The 18,742-nt window shown below is 53.2% G+C and overlaps 16 non-coding genes across 16 annotated transcripts; all 16 read right to left on the reverse strand.

Annotated features, from left to right (window-relative positions):
- Positions 1 to 426: 426 nt before the first annotated feature.
- trnat-cgu (transfer RNA threonine (anticodon CGU)) lies at positions 427 to 499 on the reverse strand. The gene has a single exon. It is a non-coding gene; the product is annotated as a tRNA-Thr (tRNA).
- Positions 500 to 1,479: 980 nt separating this feature from the next.
- Positions 1,480 to 1,552, reverse strand: trnat-ugu (transfer RNA threonine (anticodon UGU)). Its single transcript has one exon. It is a non-coding gene; the product is annotated as a tRNA-Thr (tRNA).
- A 765-nt stretch (positions 1,553 to 2,317) lies between these two features.
- On the reverse strand, positions 2,318 to 2,390 carry trnat-cgu (transfer RNA threonine (anticodon CGU)). The gene has a single exon. It is a non-coding gene; the product is annotated as a tRNA-Thr (tRNA).
- Positions 2,391 to 4,211: 1,821 nt separating this feature from the next.
- trnat-cgu (transfer RNA threonine (anticodon CGU)) lies at positions 4,212 to 4,284 on the reverse strand. Its single transcript has one exon. It is a non-coding gene; the product is annotated as a tRNA-Thr (tRNA).
- Positions 4,285 to 5,266: 982 nt separating this feature from the next.
- Positions 5,267 to 5,339, reverse strand: trnat-ugu (transfer RNA threonine (anticodon UGU)). Its single transcript has one exon. It is a non-coding gene; the product is annotated as a tRNA-Thr (tRNA).
- A 766-nt stretch (positions 5,340 to 6,105) lies between these two features.
- Positions 6,106 to 6,178, reverse strand: trnat-cgu (transfer RNA threonine (anticodon CGU)). The gene has a single exon. It is a non-coding gene; the product is annotated as a tRNA-Thr (tRNA).
- Positions 6,179 to 7,996: 1,818 nt separating this feature from the next.
- trnat-cgu (transfer RNA threonine (anticodon CGU)) lies at positions 7,997 to 8,069 on the reverse strand. Its single transcript has one exon. It is a non-coding gene; the product is annotated as a tRNA-Thr (tRNA).
- A 1,820-nt stretch (positions 8,070 to 9,889) lies between these two features.
- trnat-cgu (transfer RNA threonine (anticodon CGU)) lies at positions 9,890 to 9,962 on the reverse strand. Its single transcript has one exon. It is a non-coding gene; the product is annotated as a tRNA-Thr (tRNA).
- A 1,821-nt stretch (positions 9,963 to 11,783) lies between these two features.
- On the reverse strand, positions 11,784 to 11,856 carry trnat-cgu (transfer RNA threonine (anticodon CGU)). The gene has a single exon. It is a non-coding gene; the product is annotated as a tRNA-Thr (tRNA).
- A 982-nt stretch (positions 11,857 to 12,838) lies between these two features.
- trnat-ugu (transfer RNA threonine (anticodon UGU)) lies at positions 12,839 to 12,911 on the reverse strand. Its single transcript has one exon. It is a non-coding gene; the product is annotated as a tRNA-Thr (tRNA).
- Positions 12,912 to 13,677: 766 nt separating this feature from the next.
- On the reverse strand, positions 13,678 to 13,750 carry trnat-cgu (transfer RNA threonine (anticodon CGU)). Its single transcript has one exon. It is a non-coding gene; the product is annotated as a tRNA-Thr (tRNA).
- A 982-nt stretch (positions 13,751 to 14,732) lies between these two features.
- On the reverse strand, positions 14,733 to 14,805 carry trnat-ugu (transfer RNA threonine (anticodon UGU)). Its single transcript has one exon. It is a non-coding gene; the product is annotated as a tRNA-Thr (tRNA).
- A 766-nt stretch (positions 14,806 to 15,571) lies between these two features.
- trnat-cgu (transfer RNA threonine (anticodon CGU)) lies at positions 15,572 to 15,644 on the reverse strand. The gene has a single exon. It is a non-coding gene; the product is annotated as a tRNA-Thr (tRNA).
- Positions 15,645 to 16,626: 982 nt separating this feature from the next.
- On the reverse strand, positions 16,627 to 16,699 carry trnat-ugu (transfer RNA threonine (anticodon UGU)). The gene has a single exon. It is a non-coding gene; the product is annotated as a tRNA-Thr (tRNA).
- Positions 16,700 to 17,681: 982 nt separating this feature from the next.
- On the reverse strand, positions 17,682 to 17,754 carry trnat-ugu (transfer RNA threonine (anticodon UGU)). Its single transcript has one exon. It is a non-coding gene; the product is annotated as a tRNA-Thr (tRNA).
- A 766-nt stretch (positions 17,755 to 18,520) lies between these two features.
- trnat-cgu (transfer RNA threonine (anticodon CGU)) lies at positions 18,521 to 18,593 on the reverse strand. Its single transcript has one exon. It is a non-coding gene; the product is annotated as a tRNA-Thr (tRNA).
- Positions 18,594 to 18,742: the final 149 nt, after the last annotated feature.

The raw sequence follows: 18,742 nt of genomic DNA on the forward strand, positions 1-18,742 counted from the left end.
AAACAGGCCCTTCAGCCCAACAAGTCCAAACTGTTTCCAAACTGGAGGGATTCTGTGCTCCTGTGATATCTGAGAATCACGGGGAGACATCATCGGTCAGCGATCTCAAACTGAAATCGGTGAACACACACGGCCCCGTTCTTTGCCTGCAGAACAAAGAAGTTTTTGGATTTCAACTGAACGCTGTAAGTGACAAAAGCAGAAGTTGCAGGAAAGCTAACTTGACAAAAGTAGCAGCTCTCAGTCCAACAGGGTTATTCGGGAGCGCGTCGCGTACCTCTGGTGTTTGGGGGTGAAAACTCGCCCTCCTAGAAGCCGCTTGGACCATAAACAGGCGTTGAGCGATTCGAACATGGTACTCGTCAGTCGCATACCAAACATTGAAACTGACTGCGGGCTGGCCTGGCAAAGAGGATAAATGCGATGAGGCCCCAGTGAGATTTGAACTCACGCCCTCTGGTTTACGAGACCAGCGCTCTAACCGCTGAGCTATGGAGCCGGGCGAGCGGCCGCCGCGAACCTTTGGCTGATTGGGTAACAGCCCTCGCGTCACCGTCTGGACAGTTTGAACACTCTCTCTCCCCGTGCGCGCGTGGGTTTGCTCCGGGTGCTCCGGTTACAGAGATGTGCAGCTTCTGCGGGATTGGCCATGCTTCATTGTCCCATTGTGTACGGTGATTGTGCGGGCTCGATGGATTAGTCAGCATTCAATGTACAACGATGCAGTGTGCGGAATGGGTCTGGGTAGACTGCTCTCTGCAGGTCGGTGTTGACGAGATTAGAATAAATTAGATTGGCGACAGTGTGGAAACAGGCCCTTCAGCCCAACAAGTCCACATCAACCACCCAGACCCGTTTCTCTCTGAATAATGTACCTACGACTAGGGGCAATTTAGAATGGCCAATTCACACGACTTGCACGTCTTTAGACAGTGGGAGCGAACCGGAGCAAACCCACGCAGACTCTGGGCGAATGTGCAAACACGACACAGACAGTCCCCTAAAGCTGGAATCGTGACTGCGTCCCTAGTGCTGTGAGGCAGCAGTGCGAACCACTGAGCGGCTAGTTGGGCGGAATGGCCTGTTTCCAAACTGGAGGGATTCTATGCTTCTGTGATAGCTGAGAATCACCGGAGACATGATTGGGAATGGTCATTCGGTCGCTTGGAGTGACTGAGGTCAGCGATCTCAAACTTTAATCGGTTCAGCGATCTCAAACTTTAATCGGTGAACACACACAGCCCCGTTCTTTGCCTGCAGAAGAAAGAAGTTGCAGGAAAACCTGCTCACCTGGTCGGAGACGAGAAATGAGAGGCGTTTCAGACATCAATTCCCAAAAGCAGCAGCTATGAGTCCAACAGGAGCGCCACCCGCCCCGCCGGTGGACGCTCGTGCTTCCAAGAAGCCGGTTGGACGACAAACGGGCGAGGAGCAATTTGAAGAACACAGCGCTCCTCAGCGTCATACCACAAGACTGAGAGGCCCCAGTGAGATTTGAACTCACGACCTCTGGTTTACAAGACCAGTGCTCTAACCGCTGAGCTATGGAGCCAGGCGCCAGGTCGCTCAGCGGAACTTGGCTGACTGGTTAACACTGGCTGAGTCAGAACGCTTGGGACACAGGTTCCAATCGACCCTCGCGTCACCGTCTGAACGGTTTGAACATTCTCCCCGTGGGTTTGCTCCGGCTGCTCCGTTTACAAAGAAGTGTAGCTTCTGCGGGATTGGCCACGCTTCATTGTCCCATTGTGTACGGTGATTGTGCGGGCTCGGTGGATTAGTCAGCATTCAATGTAGAATGATGCAGTGCGCGGAATGGGCCTGGGTAGATTGCTCTCTGCAGGTCGGTGTTGACGAGATAAGAATATATGAGATTGGTGACAGTGTGGAAACAGGCCCTTCAGCCCAACAAGTCCAAACTGTTTCCAAACTGGAGGGATTCTGTGCTCCTGTGATATCTGAGAATCACCGGGAGACATCATCGGTCAGCGATCTCAAACTGAAATCGGTGAACACACACGGCCCCGTTCTTTGCCTGCAGAACAAAGAAGTTTTTGGATTTCAACTGAACGCTGTAAGTGACAAAAGCAGAAGTTGCAGGAAAGCTCAACTTGACAAAAGTAGCAGCTCTCAGTCCAACAGGGTTATTCGGGAGCGCGTCGCGTACCTCTGGTGTTTGGGGTGAAAACTCGCCCTTCCTCAGAAGCCGCTTGGACCATAAACAGGCGTTGAGCGATTCGAACATGGTACTCGTCAGTCGCATACCAAACATTGAAACTGACTGCGGGCTGGCCTGGCAAAGAGGATAAATGCGATGAGGCCCCAGTGAGATTTGAACTCACGCCCTCTGGTTTACGAGACCAGCGCTCTAACCGCTGAGCTATGGAGCCGGGCGAGCGGCCGCCGCGAACCTTTGGCTGATTGGGTAACAGCCCTCGCGTCACCGTCTGGACAGTTTGAACACTCTCTCTCCCCGTGCGCGCGTGGGTTTGCTCCGGGTGCTCCGGTTACAGAGATGTGCAGCTTCTGCGGGATTGGCCATGCTTCATTGTCCCATTGTGTACGGTGATTGTGCGGGCTCGATGGATTAGTCAGCATTCAATGTACAACGATGCAGTGTGCGGAATGGGTCTGGGTAGACTGCTCTCTGCAGGTCGGTGTTGACGAGATTAGAATAAATTAGATTGGCGACAGTGTGGAAACAGGCCCTTCAGCCCAACAAGTCCACATCAACCCACCCAGACCCGTTTCTCTCTGAATAATGTACCTACGACTAGGGGCAATTTAGAATGGCCAATTCACACGACTTGCACGTCTTTAGACAGTGGGAGCGAACCGGAGCAAACCCACGCAGACTCTGGGCGAATGTGCAAACACGACACAGACAGTCCCCTAAAGCTGGAATCGTGACTGCGTCCCTAGTGCTGTGAGGCAGCAGTGCGAACCACTGAGCGGCTAGTTGGGCGGAATGGCCTGTTTCCAAACTGGAGGGATTCTATGCTTCTGTGATAGCTGAGAATCACCGGGAGACATGATTGGGAATGGTCATTCGGTCGCTTGGAGTGACTGAGGTCAGCGATCTCAAACTTTAATCGGTTCAGCGATCTCAAACTTTAATCGGTGAACACACACAGCCCCGTTCTTTGCCTGCAGAAGAAAGAAGTTGCAGGAAAACCTGCTCACCTGGTCGGAGACGAGAAATGAGAGGCGTTTCAGACATCAATTCCCAAAAGCAGCAGCTATGAGTCCAACAGGAGCGCCACCCGCCCCGCCGGTGGACGCTCGTGCTTCCAAGAAGCCGGTTGGACGACAAACGGGCGAGGAGCAATTTGAAGAACACAGCGCTCCTCAGCGTCATACCACAAGACTGAGAGGCCCCAGTGAGATTTGAACTCACGATCTCTGGTTTACAAGACCAGTGCTCTAACCGCTGAGCTATGGAGCCAGGCGCCAGGTCGCTCAGCGGAACTTGGCTGACTGGTTAACACTGGCTGAGTCAGAACGCTTGGGACACAGGTTCCAATCGACCCTCGCGTCACCGTCTGAACGGTTTGAACATTCTCCCCGTGGGTTTGCTCCGGCTGCTCCGTTTACAAAGAAGTGTAGCTTCTGCGGGATTGGCCACGCTTCATTGTCCCATTGTGTACGGTGATTGTGCGGGCTCGGTGGATTAGTCAGCATTCAATGTAGAATGATGCAGTGCGCGGAATGGGCCTGGGTAGATTGCTCTCTGCAGGTCGGTGTTGACGAGATAAGAATATATGAGATTGGTGACAGTGTGGAAACAGGCCCTTCAGCCCAACAAGTCCAAACTGTTTCCAAACTGGAGGGATTCTGTGCTCCTGTGATATCTGAGAATCACCGGGAGACATCATCGGTCAGCGATCTCAAACTGAAATCGGTGAACACACACGGCCCCGTTCTTTGCCTGCAGAACAAAGAAGTTTTTGGATTTCAACTGAACGCTGTAAGTGACAAAAGCAGAAGTTGCAGGAAAGCTCAACTTGACAAAAGTAGCAGCTCTCAGTCCAACAGGGTTATTCGGGAGCGCGTCGCGTACCTCTGGTGTTTGGGGGTGAAAACTCGCCCTTCCTCAGAAGCCGCTTGGACCATAAACAGGCGTTGAGCGATTCGAACATGGTACTCGTCAGTCGCATACCAAACATTGAAACTGACTGCGGGCTGGCCTGGCAAAGAGGATAAATGCGATGAGGCCCCAGTGAGATTTGAACTCACGCCCTCTGGTTTACGAGACCAGCGCTCTAACCGCTGAGCTATGGAGCCGGGCGAGCGGCCGCCGCGAACCTTTGGCTGATTGGGTAACAGCCCTCGCGTCACCGTCTGGACAGTTTGAACACTCTCTCTCCCCGTGCGCGCGTGGGTTTGCTCCGGCTGCTCCGGTTACAGAGATGTGCAGCTTCTGCGGGATTGGCCATGCTTCATTGTCCCATTGTGTACGGTGATTGTGCGGGCTCGATGGATTAGTCAGCATTCAATGTACAACGATGCAGTGTGCGGAATGGGTCTGGGTAGACTGCTCTCTGCAGGTCGGTGTTGACGAGATTAGAATAAATTAGATTGGCGACAGTGTGGAAACAGGCCCTTCAGCCCAACAAGTCCACATCAACCCACCCAGACCCGTTTCTCTCTGAATAATGTACCTACGACTAGGGGCAATTTAGAATGGCCAATTCACACGACTTGCACGTCTTTAGACAGTGGGAGCGAACCGGAGCAAACCCACGCAGACTCTGGGCGAATGTGCAAACACGACACAGACAGTCCCCTAAAGCTGGAATCGTGACTGCGTCCCTAGTGCTGTGAGGCAGCAGTGCGAACCACTGAGCGGCTAGTTGGGCGGAATGGCCTGTTTCCAAACTGGAGGGATTCTATGCTTCTGTGATAGCTGAGAATCACCGGGAGACATGATTGGGAATGGTCATTCGGTCGCTTGGAGTGACTGAGGTCAGCGATCTCAAACTTTAATCGGTTCAGCGATCTCAAACTTTAATCGGTGAACACACACAGCCCCGTTCTTTGCCTGCAGAAGAAAGAAGTTGCAGGAAAACCTGCTCACCTGGTCGGAGACGAGAAATGAGAGGCGTTTCAGACATCAATTCCCAAAAGCAGCAGCTATGAGTCCAACAGGAGCGCCACCCGCCCCGCCGGTGGACGCTCGTGCTTCCAAGAAGCCGGTTGGACGACAAACGGGCGAGGAGCAATTTGAAGAACACAGCGCTCCTCAGCGTCATACCACAAGACTGAGAGGCCCCAGTGAGATTTGAACTCACGACCTCTGGTTTACAAGACCAGTGCTCTAACCGCTGAGCTATGGAGCCAGGCGCCAGGTCGCTCAGCGGAACTTGGCTGACTGGTTAACACTGGCTGAGTCAGAACGCTTGGGACACAGGTTCCAATCGACCCTCGCGTCACCGTCTGAACGGTTTGAACATTCTCCCCGTGGGTTTGCTCCGGCTGCTCCGTTTACAAAGAAGTGTAGCTTCTGCGGGATTGGCCACGCTTCATTGTCCCATTGTGTACGGTGATTGTGCGGGCTCGGTGGATTAGTCAGCATTCAATGTAGAATGATGCAGTGCGCGGAATGGGCCTGGGTAGATTGCTCTCTGCAGGTCGGTGTTGACGAGATAAGAATATATGAGATTGGTGACAGTGTGGAAACAGGCCCTTCAGCCCAACAAGTCCAAACTGTTTCCAAACTGGAGGGATTCTGTGCTCCTGTGATATCTGAGAATCACCGGGAGACATCATCGGTCAGCGATCTCAAACTGAAATCGGTGAACACACACGGCCCCGTTCTTTGCCTGCAGAACAAAGAAGTTTTTGGATTTCAACTGAACGCTGTAAGTGACAAAAGCAGAAGTTGCAGGAAAGCTCAACTTGACAAAAGTAGCAGCTCTCAGTCCAACAGGGTTATTCGGGAGCGCGTCGCGTACCTCTGGTGTTTGGGGGTGAAAACTCGCCCTTCCTCAGAAGCCGCTTGGACCATAAACAGGCGTTGAGCGATTCGAACATGGTACTCGTCAGTCGCATACCAAACATTGAAACTGACTGCGGGCTGGCCTGGCAAAGAGGATAAATGCGATGAGGCCCCAGTGAGATTTGAACTCACGCCCTCTGGTTTACGAGACCAGCGCTCTAACCGCTGAGCTATGGAGCCGGCGAGCGGCCGCCGCGAACCTTTGGCTGATTGGGTAACAGCCCTCGCGTCACCGTCTGGACAGTTTGAACACTCTCTCTCCCCGTGCGCGCGTGGGTTTGCTCCGGCTGCTCCGGTTACAGAGATGTGCAGCTTCTGCGGGATTGGCCATGCTTCATTGTCCCATTGTGTACGGTGATTGTGCGGGCTCGATGGATTAGTCAGCATTCAATGTACAACGATGCAGTGTGCGGAATGGGTCTGGGTAGACTGCTCTCTGCAGGTCGGTGTTGACGAGATTAGAATAAATTAGATTGGCGACAGTGTGGAAACAGGCCCTTCAGCCCAACAAGTCCACATCAACCCACCCAGACCCGTTTCTCTCTGAATAATGTACCTACGACTAGGGGCAATTTAGAATGGCCAATTCACACGACTTGCACGTCTTTAGACAGTGGGAGCGAACCGGAGCAAACCCACGCAGACTCTGGGCGAATGTGCAAACACGACACAGACAGTCCCCTAAAGCTGGAATCGTGACTGCGTCCCTAGTGCTGTGAGGCAGCAGTGCGAACCACTGAGCGGCTAGTTGGGCGGAATGGCCTGTTTCCAAACTGGAGGGATTCTATGCTTCTGTGATAGCTGAGAATCACCGGAGACATGATTGGGAATGGTCATTCGGTCGCTTGGAGTGACTGAGGTCAGCGATCTCAAACTTTAATCGGTCAGCGATCTCAAACTTTAATCGGTGAACACACACAGCCCCGTTCTTTGCCTGCAGAAGAAAGAAGTTGCAGGAAAACCTGCTCACCTGGTCGGAGACGAGAAATGAGAGGCGTTTCAGACATCAATTCCCAAAAGCAGCAGCTATGAGTCCAACAGGAGCGCCACCCGCCCCGCCGGTGGACGCTCGTGCTTCCAAGAAGCCGGTTGGACGACAAACGGGCGAGGAGCAATTTGAAGAACACAGCGCTCCTCAGCGTCATACCACAAGACTGAGAGGCCCCAGTGAGATTTGAACTCACGACCTCTGGTTTACAAGACCAGTGCTCTAACCGCTGAGCTATGCAGCCAGGCGTCAGGTCGCTCAGCGGAACTTGGCTGACTGGTTAACACTGGCTGAGTCAGAACGCTTGGGACACAGGTTCCAATCGACCCTCGCGTCACCGTCTGAACGGTTTGAACATTCTCCCCGTGGGTTTGCTCCGGCTGCTCCGTTTACAAAGAAGTGTAGCTTCTGCGGGATTGGCCACGCTTCATTGTCCCATTGTGTACGGTGATTGTGCGGGCTCGGTGGATTAGTCAGCATTCAATGTAGAATGATGCAGTGCGCGGAATGGGCCTGGGTAGATTGCTCTCTGCAGGTCGGTGTTGACGAGATAAGAATATATGAGATTGGTGACAGTGTGGAAACAGGCCCTTCAGCCCAACAAGTCCAAACTGTTTCCAAACTGGAGGGATTCTGTGCTCCTGTGATATCTGAGAATCACCGGGAGACATCATCGGTCAGCGATCTCAAACTGAAATCGGTGAACACACACGGCCCCGTTCTTTGCCTGCAGAACAAAGAAGTTTTTGGATTTCAACTGAACGCTGTAAGTGACAAAAGCAGAAGTTGCAGGAAAGCTCAACTTGACAAAAGTAGCAGCTCTCAGTCCAACAGGGTTATTCGGGAGCGCGTCGCGTACCTCTGGTGTTTGGGGGTGAAAACTCGCCCTTCCTCAGAAGCCGCTTGGACCATAAACAGGCGTTGAGCGATTCGAACATGGTACTCGTCAGTCGCATACCAAACATTGAAACTGACTGCGGGCTGGCCTGGCAAAGAGGATAAATGCGATGAGGCCCCAGTGAGATTTGAACTCACGCCCTCTGGTTTACGAGACCAGCGCTCTAACCGCTGAGCTATGGAGCCGGGCGAGCGGCCGCCGCGAACCTTTGGCTGATTGGGTAACAGCCCTCGCGTCACCGTCTGGACAGTTTGAACACTCTCTCTCCCCGTGCGCGCGTGGGTTTGCTCCGGCTGCTCCGGTTACAGAGATGTGCAGCTTCTGCGGGATTGGCCATGCTTCATTGTCCCATTGTGTACGGTGATTGTGCGGGCTCGATGGATTAGTCAGCATTCAATGTACAACGATGCAGTGTGCGGAATGGGTCTGGGTAGACTGCTCTCTGCAGGTCGGTGTTGACGAGATTAGAATAAATTAGATTGGCGACAGTGTGGAAACAGGCCCTTCAGCCCAACAAGTCCACATCAACCCACCCAGACCCGTTTCTCTCTGAATAATGTACCTACGACTAGGGGCAATTTAGAATGGCCAATTCACACGACTTGCACGTCTTTAGACAGTGGGAGCGAACCGGAGCAAACCCACGCAGACTCTGGGCGAATGTGCAAACACGACACAGACAGTCCCCTAAAGCTGGAATCGTGACTGCGTCCCTAGTGCTGTGAGGCAGCAGTGCGAACCACTGAGCGGCTAGTTGGGCGGAATGGCCTGTTTCCAAACTGGAGGGATTCTATGCTTCTGTGATAGCTGAGAATCACCGGGAGACATGATTGGGAATGGTCATTCGGTCGCTTGGAGTGACTGAGGTCAGCGATCTCAAACTTTAATCGGTTCAGCGATCTCAAACTTTAATCGGTGAACACACACAGCCCCGTTCTTTGCCTGCAGAAGAAAGAAGTTGCAGGAAAACCTGCTCACCTGGTCGGAGACGAGAAATGAGAGGCGTTTCAGACATCAATTCCCAAAAGCAGCAGCTATGAGTCCAACAGGAGCGCCACCCGCCCCGCCGGTGGACGCTCGTGCTTCCAAGAAGCCGGTTGGACGACAAACGGGCGAGGAGCAATTTGAAGAACACAGCGCTCCTCAGCGTCATACCACAAGACTGAGAGGCCCCAGTGAGATTTGAACTCACGATCTCTGTTTACAAGACCAGTGCTCTAACCGCTGAGCTATGCAGCCAGGCGTCAGGTCGCTCAGCGGAACTTGGCTGACTGGTTAACACTGGCTGAGTCAGAACGCTTGGGACACAGGTTCCAATCGACCCTCGCGTCACCGTCTGAACGGTTTGAACATTCTCCCCGTGGGTTTGCTCCGGCTGCTCCGTTTACAAAGAAGTGTAGCTTCTGCGGGATTGGCCACGCTTCATTGTCCCATTGTGTACGGTGATTGTGCGGGCTCGGTGGATTAGTCAGCATTCAATGTAGAATGATGCAGTGCGCGGAATGGGCCTGGGTAGATTGCTCTCTGCAGGTCGGTGTTGACGAGATAAGAATATATGAGATTGGTGACAGTGTGGAAACAGGCCCTTCAGCCCAACAAGTCCAAACTGTTTCCAAACTGGAGGGATTCTGTGCTCCTGTGATATCTGAGAATCACCGGGAGACATCATCGGTCAGCGATCTCAAACTGAAATCGGTGAACACACACGGCCCCGTTCTTTGCCTGCAGAACAAAGAAGTTTTTGGATTTCAACTGAACGCTGTAAGTGACAAAAGCAGAAGTTGCAGGAAAGCTCAACTTGACAAAAGTAGCAGCTCTCAGTCCAACAGGGTTATTCGGGAGCGCGTCGCGTACCTCTGGTGTTTGGGGGTGAAAACTCGCCCTTCCTCAGAAGCCGCTTGGACCATAAACAGGCGTTGAGCGATTCGAACATGGTACTCGTCAGTCGCATACCAAACATTGAAACTGACTGCGGGCTGGCCTGGCAAAGAGGATAAATGCGATGAGGCCCCAGTGAGATTTGAACTCACGCCCTCTGGTTTACGAGACCAGCGCTCTAACCGCTGAGCTATGGAGCCGGGCGAGCGGCCGCCGCGAACCTTTGGCTGATTGGGTAACAGCCCTCGCGTCACCGTCTGGACAGTTTGAACACTCTCTCTCCCCGTGCGCGCGTGGGTTTGCTCCGGCTGCTCCGGTTACAGAGATGTGCAGCTTCTGCGGGATTGGCCATGCTTCATTGTCCCATTGTGTACGGTGATTGTGCGGGCTCGATGGATTAGTCAGCATTCAATGTACAACGATGCAGTGTGCGGAATGGGTCTGGGTAGACTGCTCTCTGCAGGTCGGTGTTGACGAGATTAGAATAAATTAGATTGGCGACAGTGTGGAAACAGGCCCTTCAGCCCAACAAGTCCACATCAACCCACCCAGACCCGTTTCTCTCTGAATAATGTACCTACGACTAGGGGCAATTTAGAATGGCCAATTCACACGACTTGCACGTCTTTAGACAGTGGGAGCGAACCGGAGCAAACCCACGCAGACTCTGGGCGAATGTGCAAACACGACACAGACAGTCCCCTAAAGCTGGAATCGTGACTGCGTCCCTAGTGCTGTGAGGCAGCAGTGCGAACCACTGAGCGGCTAGTTGGGCGGAATGGCCTGTTTCCAAACTGGAGGGATTCTATGCTTCTGTGATAGCTGAGAATCACCGGGAGACATGATTGGGAATGGTCATTCGGTCGCTTGGAGTGACTGAGGTCAGCGATCTCAAACTTTAATCGGTTCAGCGATCTCAAACTTTAATCGGTGAACACACACAGCCCCGTTCTTTGCCTGCAGAAGAAAGAAGTTGCAGGAAAACCTGCTCACCTGGTCGGAGACGAGAAATGAGAGGCGTTTCAGACATCAATTCCCAAAAGCAGCAGCTATGAGTCCAACAGGAGCGCCACCCGCCCCGCCGGTGGACGCTCGTGCTTCCAAGAAGCCGGTTGGACGACAAACGGGCGAGGAGCAATTTGAAGAACACAGCGCTCCTCAGCGTCATACCACAAGACTGAGAGGCCCCAGTGAGATTTGAACTCACGATCTCTGGTTTACAAGACCAGTGCTCTAACCGCTGAGCTATGGAGCCAGGCGCCAGGTCGCTCAGCGGAACTTGGCTGACTGGTTAACACTGGCTGAGTCAGAACGCTTGGGACACAGGTTCCAATCGACCCTCGCGTCACCGTCTGAACGGTTTGAACATTCTCCCCGTGGGTTTGCTCCGGCTGCTCCGTTTACAAAGAAGTGTAGCTTCTGCGGGATTGGCCACGCTTCATTGTCCCATTGTGTACGGTGATTGTGCGGGCTCGGTGGATTAGTCAGCATTCAATGTAGAATGATGCAGTGCGCGGAATGGGCCTGGGTAGATTGCTCTCTGCAGGTCGGTGTTGACGAGATAAGAATATATGAGATTGGTGACAGTGTGGAAACAGGCCCTTCAGCCCAACAAGTCCAAACTGTTTCCAAACTGGAGGGATTCTGTGCTCCTGTGATATCTGAGAATCACCGGGAGACATCATCGGTCAGCGATCTCAAACTGAAATCGGTGAACACACACGGCCCCGTTCTTTGCCTGCAGAACAAAGAAGTTTTTGGATTTCAACTGAACGCTGTAAGTGACAAAAGCAGAAGTTGCAGGAAAGCTCAACTTGACAAAAGTAGCAGCTCTCAGTCCAACAGGGTTATTCGGGAGCGCGTCGCGTACCTCTGGTGTTTGGGGGTGAAAACTCGCCCTTCCTCAGAAGCCGCTTGGACCATAAACAGGCGTTGAGCGATTCGAACATGGTACTCGTCAGTCGCATACCAAACATTGAAACTGACTGCGGGCTGGCCTGGCAAAGAGGATAAATGCGATGAGGCCCCAGTGAGATTTGAACTCACGCCCTCTGGTTTACGAGACCAGCGCTCTAACCGCTGAGCTATGGAGCCGGGCGAGCGGCCGCCGCGAACCTTTGGCTGATTGGGTAACAGCCCTCGCGTCACCGTCTGGACAGTTTGAACACTCTCTCTCCCCGTGCGCGCGTGGGTTTGCTCCGGGTGCTCCGGTTACAGAGATGTGCAGCTTCTGCGGGATTGGCCATGCTTCATTGTCCCATTGTGTACGGTGATTGTGCGGGCTCGATGGATTAGTCAGCATTCAATGTACAACGATGCAGTGTGCGGAATGGGTCTGGGTAGACTGCTCTCTGCAGGTCGGTGTTGACGAGATTAGAATAAATTAGATTGGCGACAGTGTGGAAACAGGCCCTTCAGCCCAACAAGTCCACATCAACCCACCCAGACCCGTTTCTCTCTGAATAATGTACCTACGACTAGGGGCAATTTAGAATGGCCAATTCACACGACTTGCACGTCTTTAGACAGTGGGAGCGAACCGGAGCAAACCCACGCAGACTCTGGGCGAATGTGCAAACACGACACAGACAGTCCCCTAAAGCTGGAATCGTGACTGCGTCCCTAGTGCTGTGAGGCAGCAGTGCGAACCACTGAGCGGCTAGTTGGGCGGAATGGCCTGTTTCCAAACTGGAGGGATTCTATGCTTCTGTGATAGCTGAGAATCACCGGGAGACATGATTGGGAATGGTCATTCGGTCGCTTGGAGTGACTGAGGTCAGCGATCTCAAACTTTAATCGGTTCAGCGATCTCAAACTTTAATCGGTGAACACACACAGCCCCGTTCTTTGCCTGCAGAAGAAAGAAGTTGCAGGAAAACCTGCTCACCTGGTCGGAGACGAGAAATGAGAGGCGTTTCAGACATCAATTCCCAAAAGCAGCAGCTATGAGTCCAACAGGAGCGCCACCCGCCCCGCCGGTGGACGCTCGTGCTTCCAAGAAGCCGGTTGGACGACAAACGGGCGAGGAGCAATTTGAAGAACACAGCGCTCCTCAGCGTCATACCACAAGACTGAGAGGCCCCAGTGAGATTTGAACTCACGACCTCTGGTTTACAAGACCAGTGCTCTAACCGCTGAGCTATGGAGCCAGGCGCCAGGTCGCTCAGCGGAACTTGGCTGACTGGTTAACACTGGCTGAGTCAGAACGCTTGGGACACAGGTTCCAATCGACCCTCGCGTCACCGTCTGAACGGTTTGAACATTCTCCCCGTGGGTTTGCTCCGGCTGCTCCGTTTACAAAGAAGTGTAGCTTCTGCGGGATTGGCCACGCTTCATTGTCCCATTGTGTACGGTGATTGTGCGGGCTCGGTGGATTAGTCAGCATTCAATGTAGAATGATGCAGTGCGCGGAATGGGCCTGGGTAGATTGCTCTCTGCAGGTCGGTGTTGACGAGATAAGAATATATGAGATTGGTGACAGTGTGGAAACAGGCCCTTCAGCCCAACAAGTCCAAACTGTTTCCAAACTGGAGGGATTCTGTGCTCCTGTGATATCTGAGAATCACCGGGAGACATCATCGGTCAGCGATCTCAAACTGAAATCGGTGAACACACACGGCCCCGTTCTTTGCCTGCAGAACAAAGAAGTTTTTGGATTTCAACTGAACGCTGTAAGTGACAAAAGCAGAAGTTGCAGGAAAGCTCAACTTGACAAAAGTAGCAGCTCTCAGTCCAACAGGGTTATTCGGGAGCGCGTCGCGTACCTCTGGTGTTTGGGGGTGAAAACTCGCCCTTCCTCAGAAGCCGCTTGGACCATAAACAGGCGTTGAGCGATTCGAACATGGTACTCGTCAGTCGCATACCAAACATTGAAACTGACTGCGGGCTGGCCTGGCAAAGAGGATAAATGCGATGAGGCCCCAGTGAGATTTGAACTCACGCCCTCTGGTTTACGAGACCAGCGCTCTAACCGCTGAGCTATGGAGCCGGGCGAGCGGCCGCCGCGAACCTTTGGCTGATTGGGTAACAGCCCTCGCGTCACCGTCTGGACAGTTTGAACACTCTCTCTCCCCGTGCGCGCGTGGGTTTGCTCCGGGTGCTCCGGTTACAGAGATGTGCAGCTTCTGCGGGATTGGCCATGCTTCATTGTCCCATTGTGTACGGTGATTGTGCGGGCTCGATGGATTAGTCAGCATTCAATGTACAACGATGCAGTGTGCGGAATGGGTCTGGGTAGACTGCTCTCTGCAGGTCGGTGTTGACGAGATTAGAATAAATTAGATTGGCGACAGTGTGGAAACAGGCCCTTCAGCCCAACAAGTCCACATCAACCCACCCAGACCCGTTTCTCTCTGAATAATGTACCTACGACTAGGGGCAATTTAGAATGGCCAATTCACACGACTTGCACGTCTTTAGACAGTGGGAGCGAACCGGCGCAAACCCACGCAGACTCTGGGCGAATGTGCAAACACGACACAGACAGTCCCCTAAAGCTGGAATCGTGACTGCGTCCCTAGTGCTGTGAGGCAGCAGTGCGAACCACTGAGCGGCTAGTTGGGCGGAATGGCCTGTTTCCAAACTGGAGGGATTCTATGCTTCTGTGATAGCTGAGAATCACCGGGAGACATGATTGGGAATGGTCATTCGGTCGCTTGGAGTGACTGAGGTCAGCGATCTCAAACTTTAATCGGTTCAGCGATCTCAAACTTTAATCGGTGAACACACACAGCCCCGTTCTTTGCCTGCAGAAGAAAGAAGTTGCAGGAAAACCTGCTCACCTGGTCGGAGACGAGAAATGAGAGGCGTTTCAGACATCAATTCCCAAAAGCAGCAGCTATGAGTCCAACAGGAGCGCCACCCGCCCCGCCGGTGGACGCTCGTGCTTCCAAGAAGCCGGTTGGACGACAAACGGGCGAGGAGCAATTTGAAGAACACAGCGCTCCTCAGCGTCATACCACAAGACTGAGAGGCCCCAGTGAGATTTGAACTCACGACCTCTGGTTTACAAGACCAGTGCTCTAACCGCTGAGCTATGGAGCCAGGCGCCAGGTCGCTCAGCGGAACTTGGCTGACTGGTTAACACTGGCTGAGTCAGAACGCTTGGGACACAGGTTCCAATCGACCCTCGCGTCACCGTCTGAACGGTTTGAACATTCTCCCCGTGGGTTTGCTCCGGCTGCTCCGTTTACAAAGAAGTGTAGCTTCTGCGGGATTGGCCACGCTTCATTGTCCCATTGTGTACGGTGATTGTGCGGGCTCGGTGGATTAGTCAGCATTCAATGTAGAATGATGCAGTGCGCGGAATGGGCCTGGGTAGATTGCTCTCTGCAGGTCGGTGTTGACGAGATAAGAATATATGAGATTGGTGACAGTGTGGAAACAGGCCCTTCAGCCCAACAAGTCCAAACTGTTTCCAAACTGGAGGGATTCTGTGCTCCTGTGATATCTGAGAATCACCGGGAGACATCATCGGTCAGCGATCTCAAACTGAAATCGGTGAACACACACGGCCCCGTTCTTTGCCTGCAGAACAAAGAAGTTTTTGGATTTCAACTGAACGCTGTAAGTGACAAAAGCAGAAGTTGCAGGAAAGCTCAACTTGACAAAAGTAGCAGCTCTCAGTCCAACAGGGTTATTCGGGAGCGCGTCGCGTACCTCTGGTGTTTGGGGGTGAAAACTCGCCCTTCCTCAGAAGCCGCTTGGACCATAAACAGGCGTTGAGCGATTCGAACATGGTACTCGTCAGTCGCATACCAAACATTGAAACTGACTGCGGGCTGGCCTGGCAAAGAGGATAAATGCGATGAGGCCCCAGTGAGATTTGAACTCACGCCCTCTGGTTTACGAGACCAGCGCTCTAACCGCTGAGCTATGGAGCCGGGCGAGCGGCCGCCGCGAACCTTTGGCTGATTGGGTAACAGCCCTCGCGTCACCGTCTGGACAGTTTGAACACTCTCTCTCCCCGTGCGCGCGTGGGTTTGCTCCGGCTGCTCCGGTTACAGAGATGTGCAGCTTCTGCGGGATTGGCCATGCTTCATTGTCCCATTGTGTACGGTGATTGTGCGGGCTCGATGGATTAGTCAGCATTCAATGTACAACGATGCAGTGTGCGGAATGGGTCTGGGTAGACTGCTCTCTGCAGGTCGGTGTTGACGAGATTAGAATAAATTAGATTGGCGACAGTGTGGAAACAGGCCCTTCAGCCCAACAAGTCCACATCAACCCACCCAGACCCGTTTCTCTCTGAATAATGTACCTACGACTAGGGGCAATTTAGAATGGCCAATTCACACGACTTGCACGTCTTTAGACAGTGGGAGCGAACCGGCGCAAACCCACGCAGACTCTGGGCGAATGTGCAAACACGACACAGACAGTCCCCTAAAGCTGGAATCGTGACTGCGTCCCTAGTGCTGTGAGGCAGCAGTGCGAACCACTGAGCGGCTAGTTGGGCGGAATGGCCTGTTTCCAAACTGGAGGGATTCTATGCTTCTGTGATAGCTGAGAATCACCGGGAGACATGATTGGGAATGGTCATTCGGTCGCTTGGAGTGACTGAGGTCAGCGATCTCAAACTTTAATCGGTTCAGCGATCTCAAACTTTAATCGGTGAACACACACAGCCCCGTTCTTTGCCTGCAGAAGAAAGAAGTTGCAGGAAAACCTGCTCACCTGGTCGGAGACGAGAAATGAGAGGCGTTTCAGACATCAATTCCCAAAAGCAGCAGCTATGAGTCCAACAGGAGCGCCACCCGCCCCGCCGGTGGACGCTCGTGCTTCCAAGAAGCCGGTTGGACGACAAACGGGCGAGGAGCAATTTGAAGAACACAGCGCTCCTCAGCGTCATGCCACAAGACTGAGAGGCCCCAGTGAGATTTGAACTCACGACCTCTGGTTTACAAGACCAGTGCTCTAACCGCTGAGCTATGGAGCCGGGCGAGCGGCCGCCGCGAACCTTTGGCTGATTGGGTAACAGCCCTCGCGTCACCGTCTGGACAGTTTGAACACTCTCTCTCCCCGTGCGCGCGTGGGTTTGCTCCGGGTGCTCCGGTTACAGAGATGTGCAGCTTCTGCGGGATTGGCCACGCTTCATTGTCCCATTGTGTACGGTGATTGTGCGGGCTCGATGGATTAGTCAGCATTCAATGTACAACGATGCAGTGTGCGGAATGGGTCTGGGTAGACTGCTCTCTGCAGGTCGGTGTTGACGAGATTAGAATAAATTAGATTGGCGACAGTGTGGAAACAGGCCCTTCAGCCCAACAAGTCCACATCAACCCACCCAGACCCGTTTCTCTCTGAATAATGTACCTACGACTAGGGGCAATTTAGAATGGCCAATTCACACGACTTGCACGTCTTTAGACAGTGGGAGCGAACCGGCGCAAACCCACGCAGACTCTGGGCGAATGTGCAAACACGACACAGACAGTCCCCTAAAGCTGGAATCGTGACTGCGTCCCTAGTGCTGTGAGGCAGCAGTGCGAACCACTGAGCGGCTAGTTGGGCGGAATGGCCTGTTTCCAAACTGGAGGGATTCTATGCTTCTGTGATAGCTGAGAATCACCGGGAGACATGATTGGGAATGGTCATTCGGTCGCTTGGAGTGACTGAGGTCAGCGATCTCAAACTTTAATCGGTTCAGCGATCTCAAACTTTAATCGGTGAACACACACAGCCCCGTTCTTTGCCTGCAGAAGAAAGAAGTTGCAGGAAAACCTGCTCACCTGGTCGGAGACGAGAAATGAGAGGCGTTTCAGACATCAATTCCCAAAAGCAGCAGCTATGAGTCCAACAGGAGCGCCACCCGCCCCGCCGGTGGACGCTCGTGCTTCCAAGAAGCCGGTTGGACGACAAACGGGCGAGGAGCAATTTGAAGAACACAGCGCTCCTCAGCGTCATACCACAAGACTGAGAGGCCCCAGTGAGATTTGAACTCACGACCTCTGGTTTACAAGACCAGTGCTCTAACCGCTGAGCTATGGAGCCAGGCGCCAGGTCGCTCAGCGGAACTTGGCTGACTGGTTAACACTGGCTGAGTCAGAACGCTTGGGACACAGGTTCCAATCGACCCTCGCGTCACCGTCTGAACGGTTTGAACATTCTCCCCGTGGGTTTGCTCCGGCTGCTCCGTTTACAAAGAAGTGTAGCTTCTGCGGGATTGGCCACGCTTCATTGTCCCATTGTGTACGGTGATTGTGCGGGCTCGGTGGATTAGTCAGCATTCAATGTAGAATGATGCAGTGCGCGGAATGGGCCTGGGTAGATTGCTCTCTGCAGGTCGGTGTTGACGAGATAAGAATATATGAGATTGGTGACAGTGTGGAAACAGGCCCTTCAGCCCAACAAGTCCAAACTGTTTCCAAACTGGAGGGATTCTGTGCTCCTGTGATATCTGAGAATCACCGGGAGACATCATCGGTCAGCGATCTCAAACTGAAATCGGTGAACACACACGGCCCCGTTCTTTGCCTGCAGAACAAAGAAGTTTTTGGATTTCAACTGAACGCTGTAAGTGACAAAAGCAGAAGTTGCAGGAAAGCTCAACTTGACAAAAGTAGCAGCTCTCAGTCCAACAGGGTTATTCGGGAGCGCGTCGCGTACCTCTGGTGTTTGGGGGTGAAAACTCGCCCTTCCTCAGAAGCCGCTTGGACCATAAACAGGCGTTGAGCGATTCGAACATGGTACTCGTCAGTCGCATACCAAACATTGAAACTGACTGCGGGCTGGCCTGGCAAAGAGGATAAATGCGATGAGGCCCCAGTGAGATTTGAACTCACGCCCTCTGGTTTACGAGACCAGCGCTCTAACCGCTGAGCTATGGAGCCGGGCGAGCGGCCGCCGCGAACCTTTGGCTGATTGGGTAACAGCCCTCGCGTCACCGTCTGGACAGTTTGAACACTCTCTCTCCCCGTGCGCGCGTGGGTTTGCTCCGGCTGCTCCGGTTACAGAGATGTGCAGCTTCTGCGGGATTGGC

The sequence above is a fragment of the Hemiscyllium ocellatum genome, chromosome 38 (assembly GCF_020745735.1).
Source record: "Hemiscyllium ocellatum isolate sHemOce1 chromosome 38, sHemOce1.pat.X.cur, whole genome shotgun sequence".
NCBI classification, from domain to species: Eukaryota; Metazoa; Chordata; class Chondrichthyes; order Orectolobiformes; family Hemiscylliidae; genus Hemiscyllium; species Hemiscyllium ocellatum.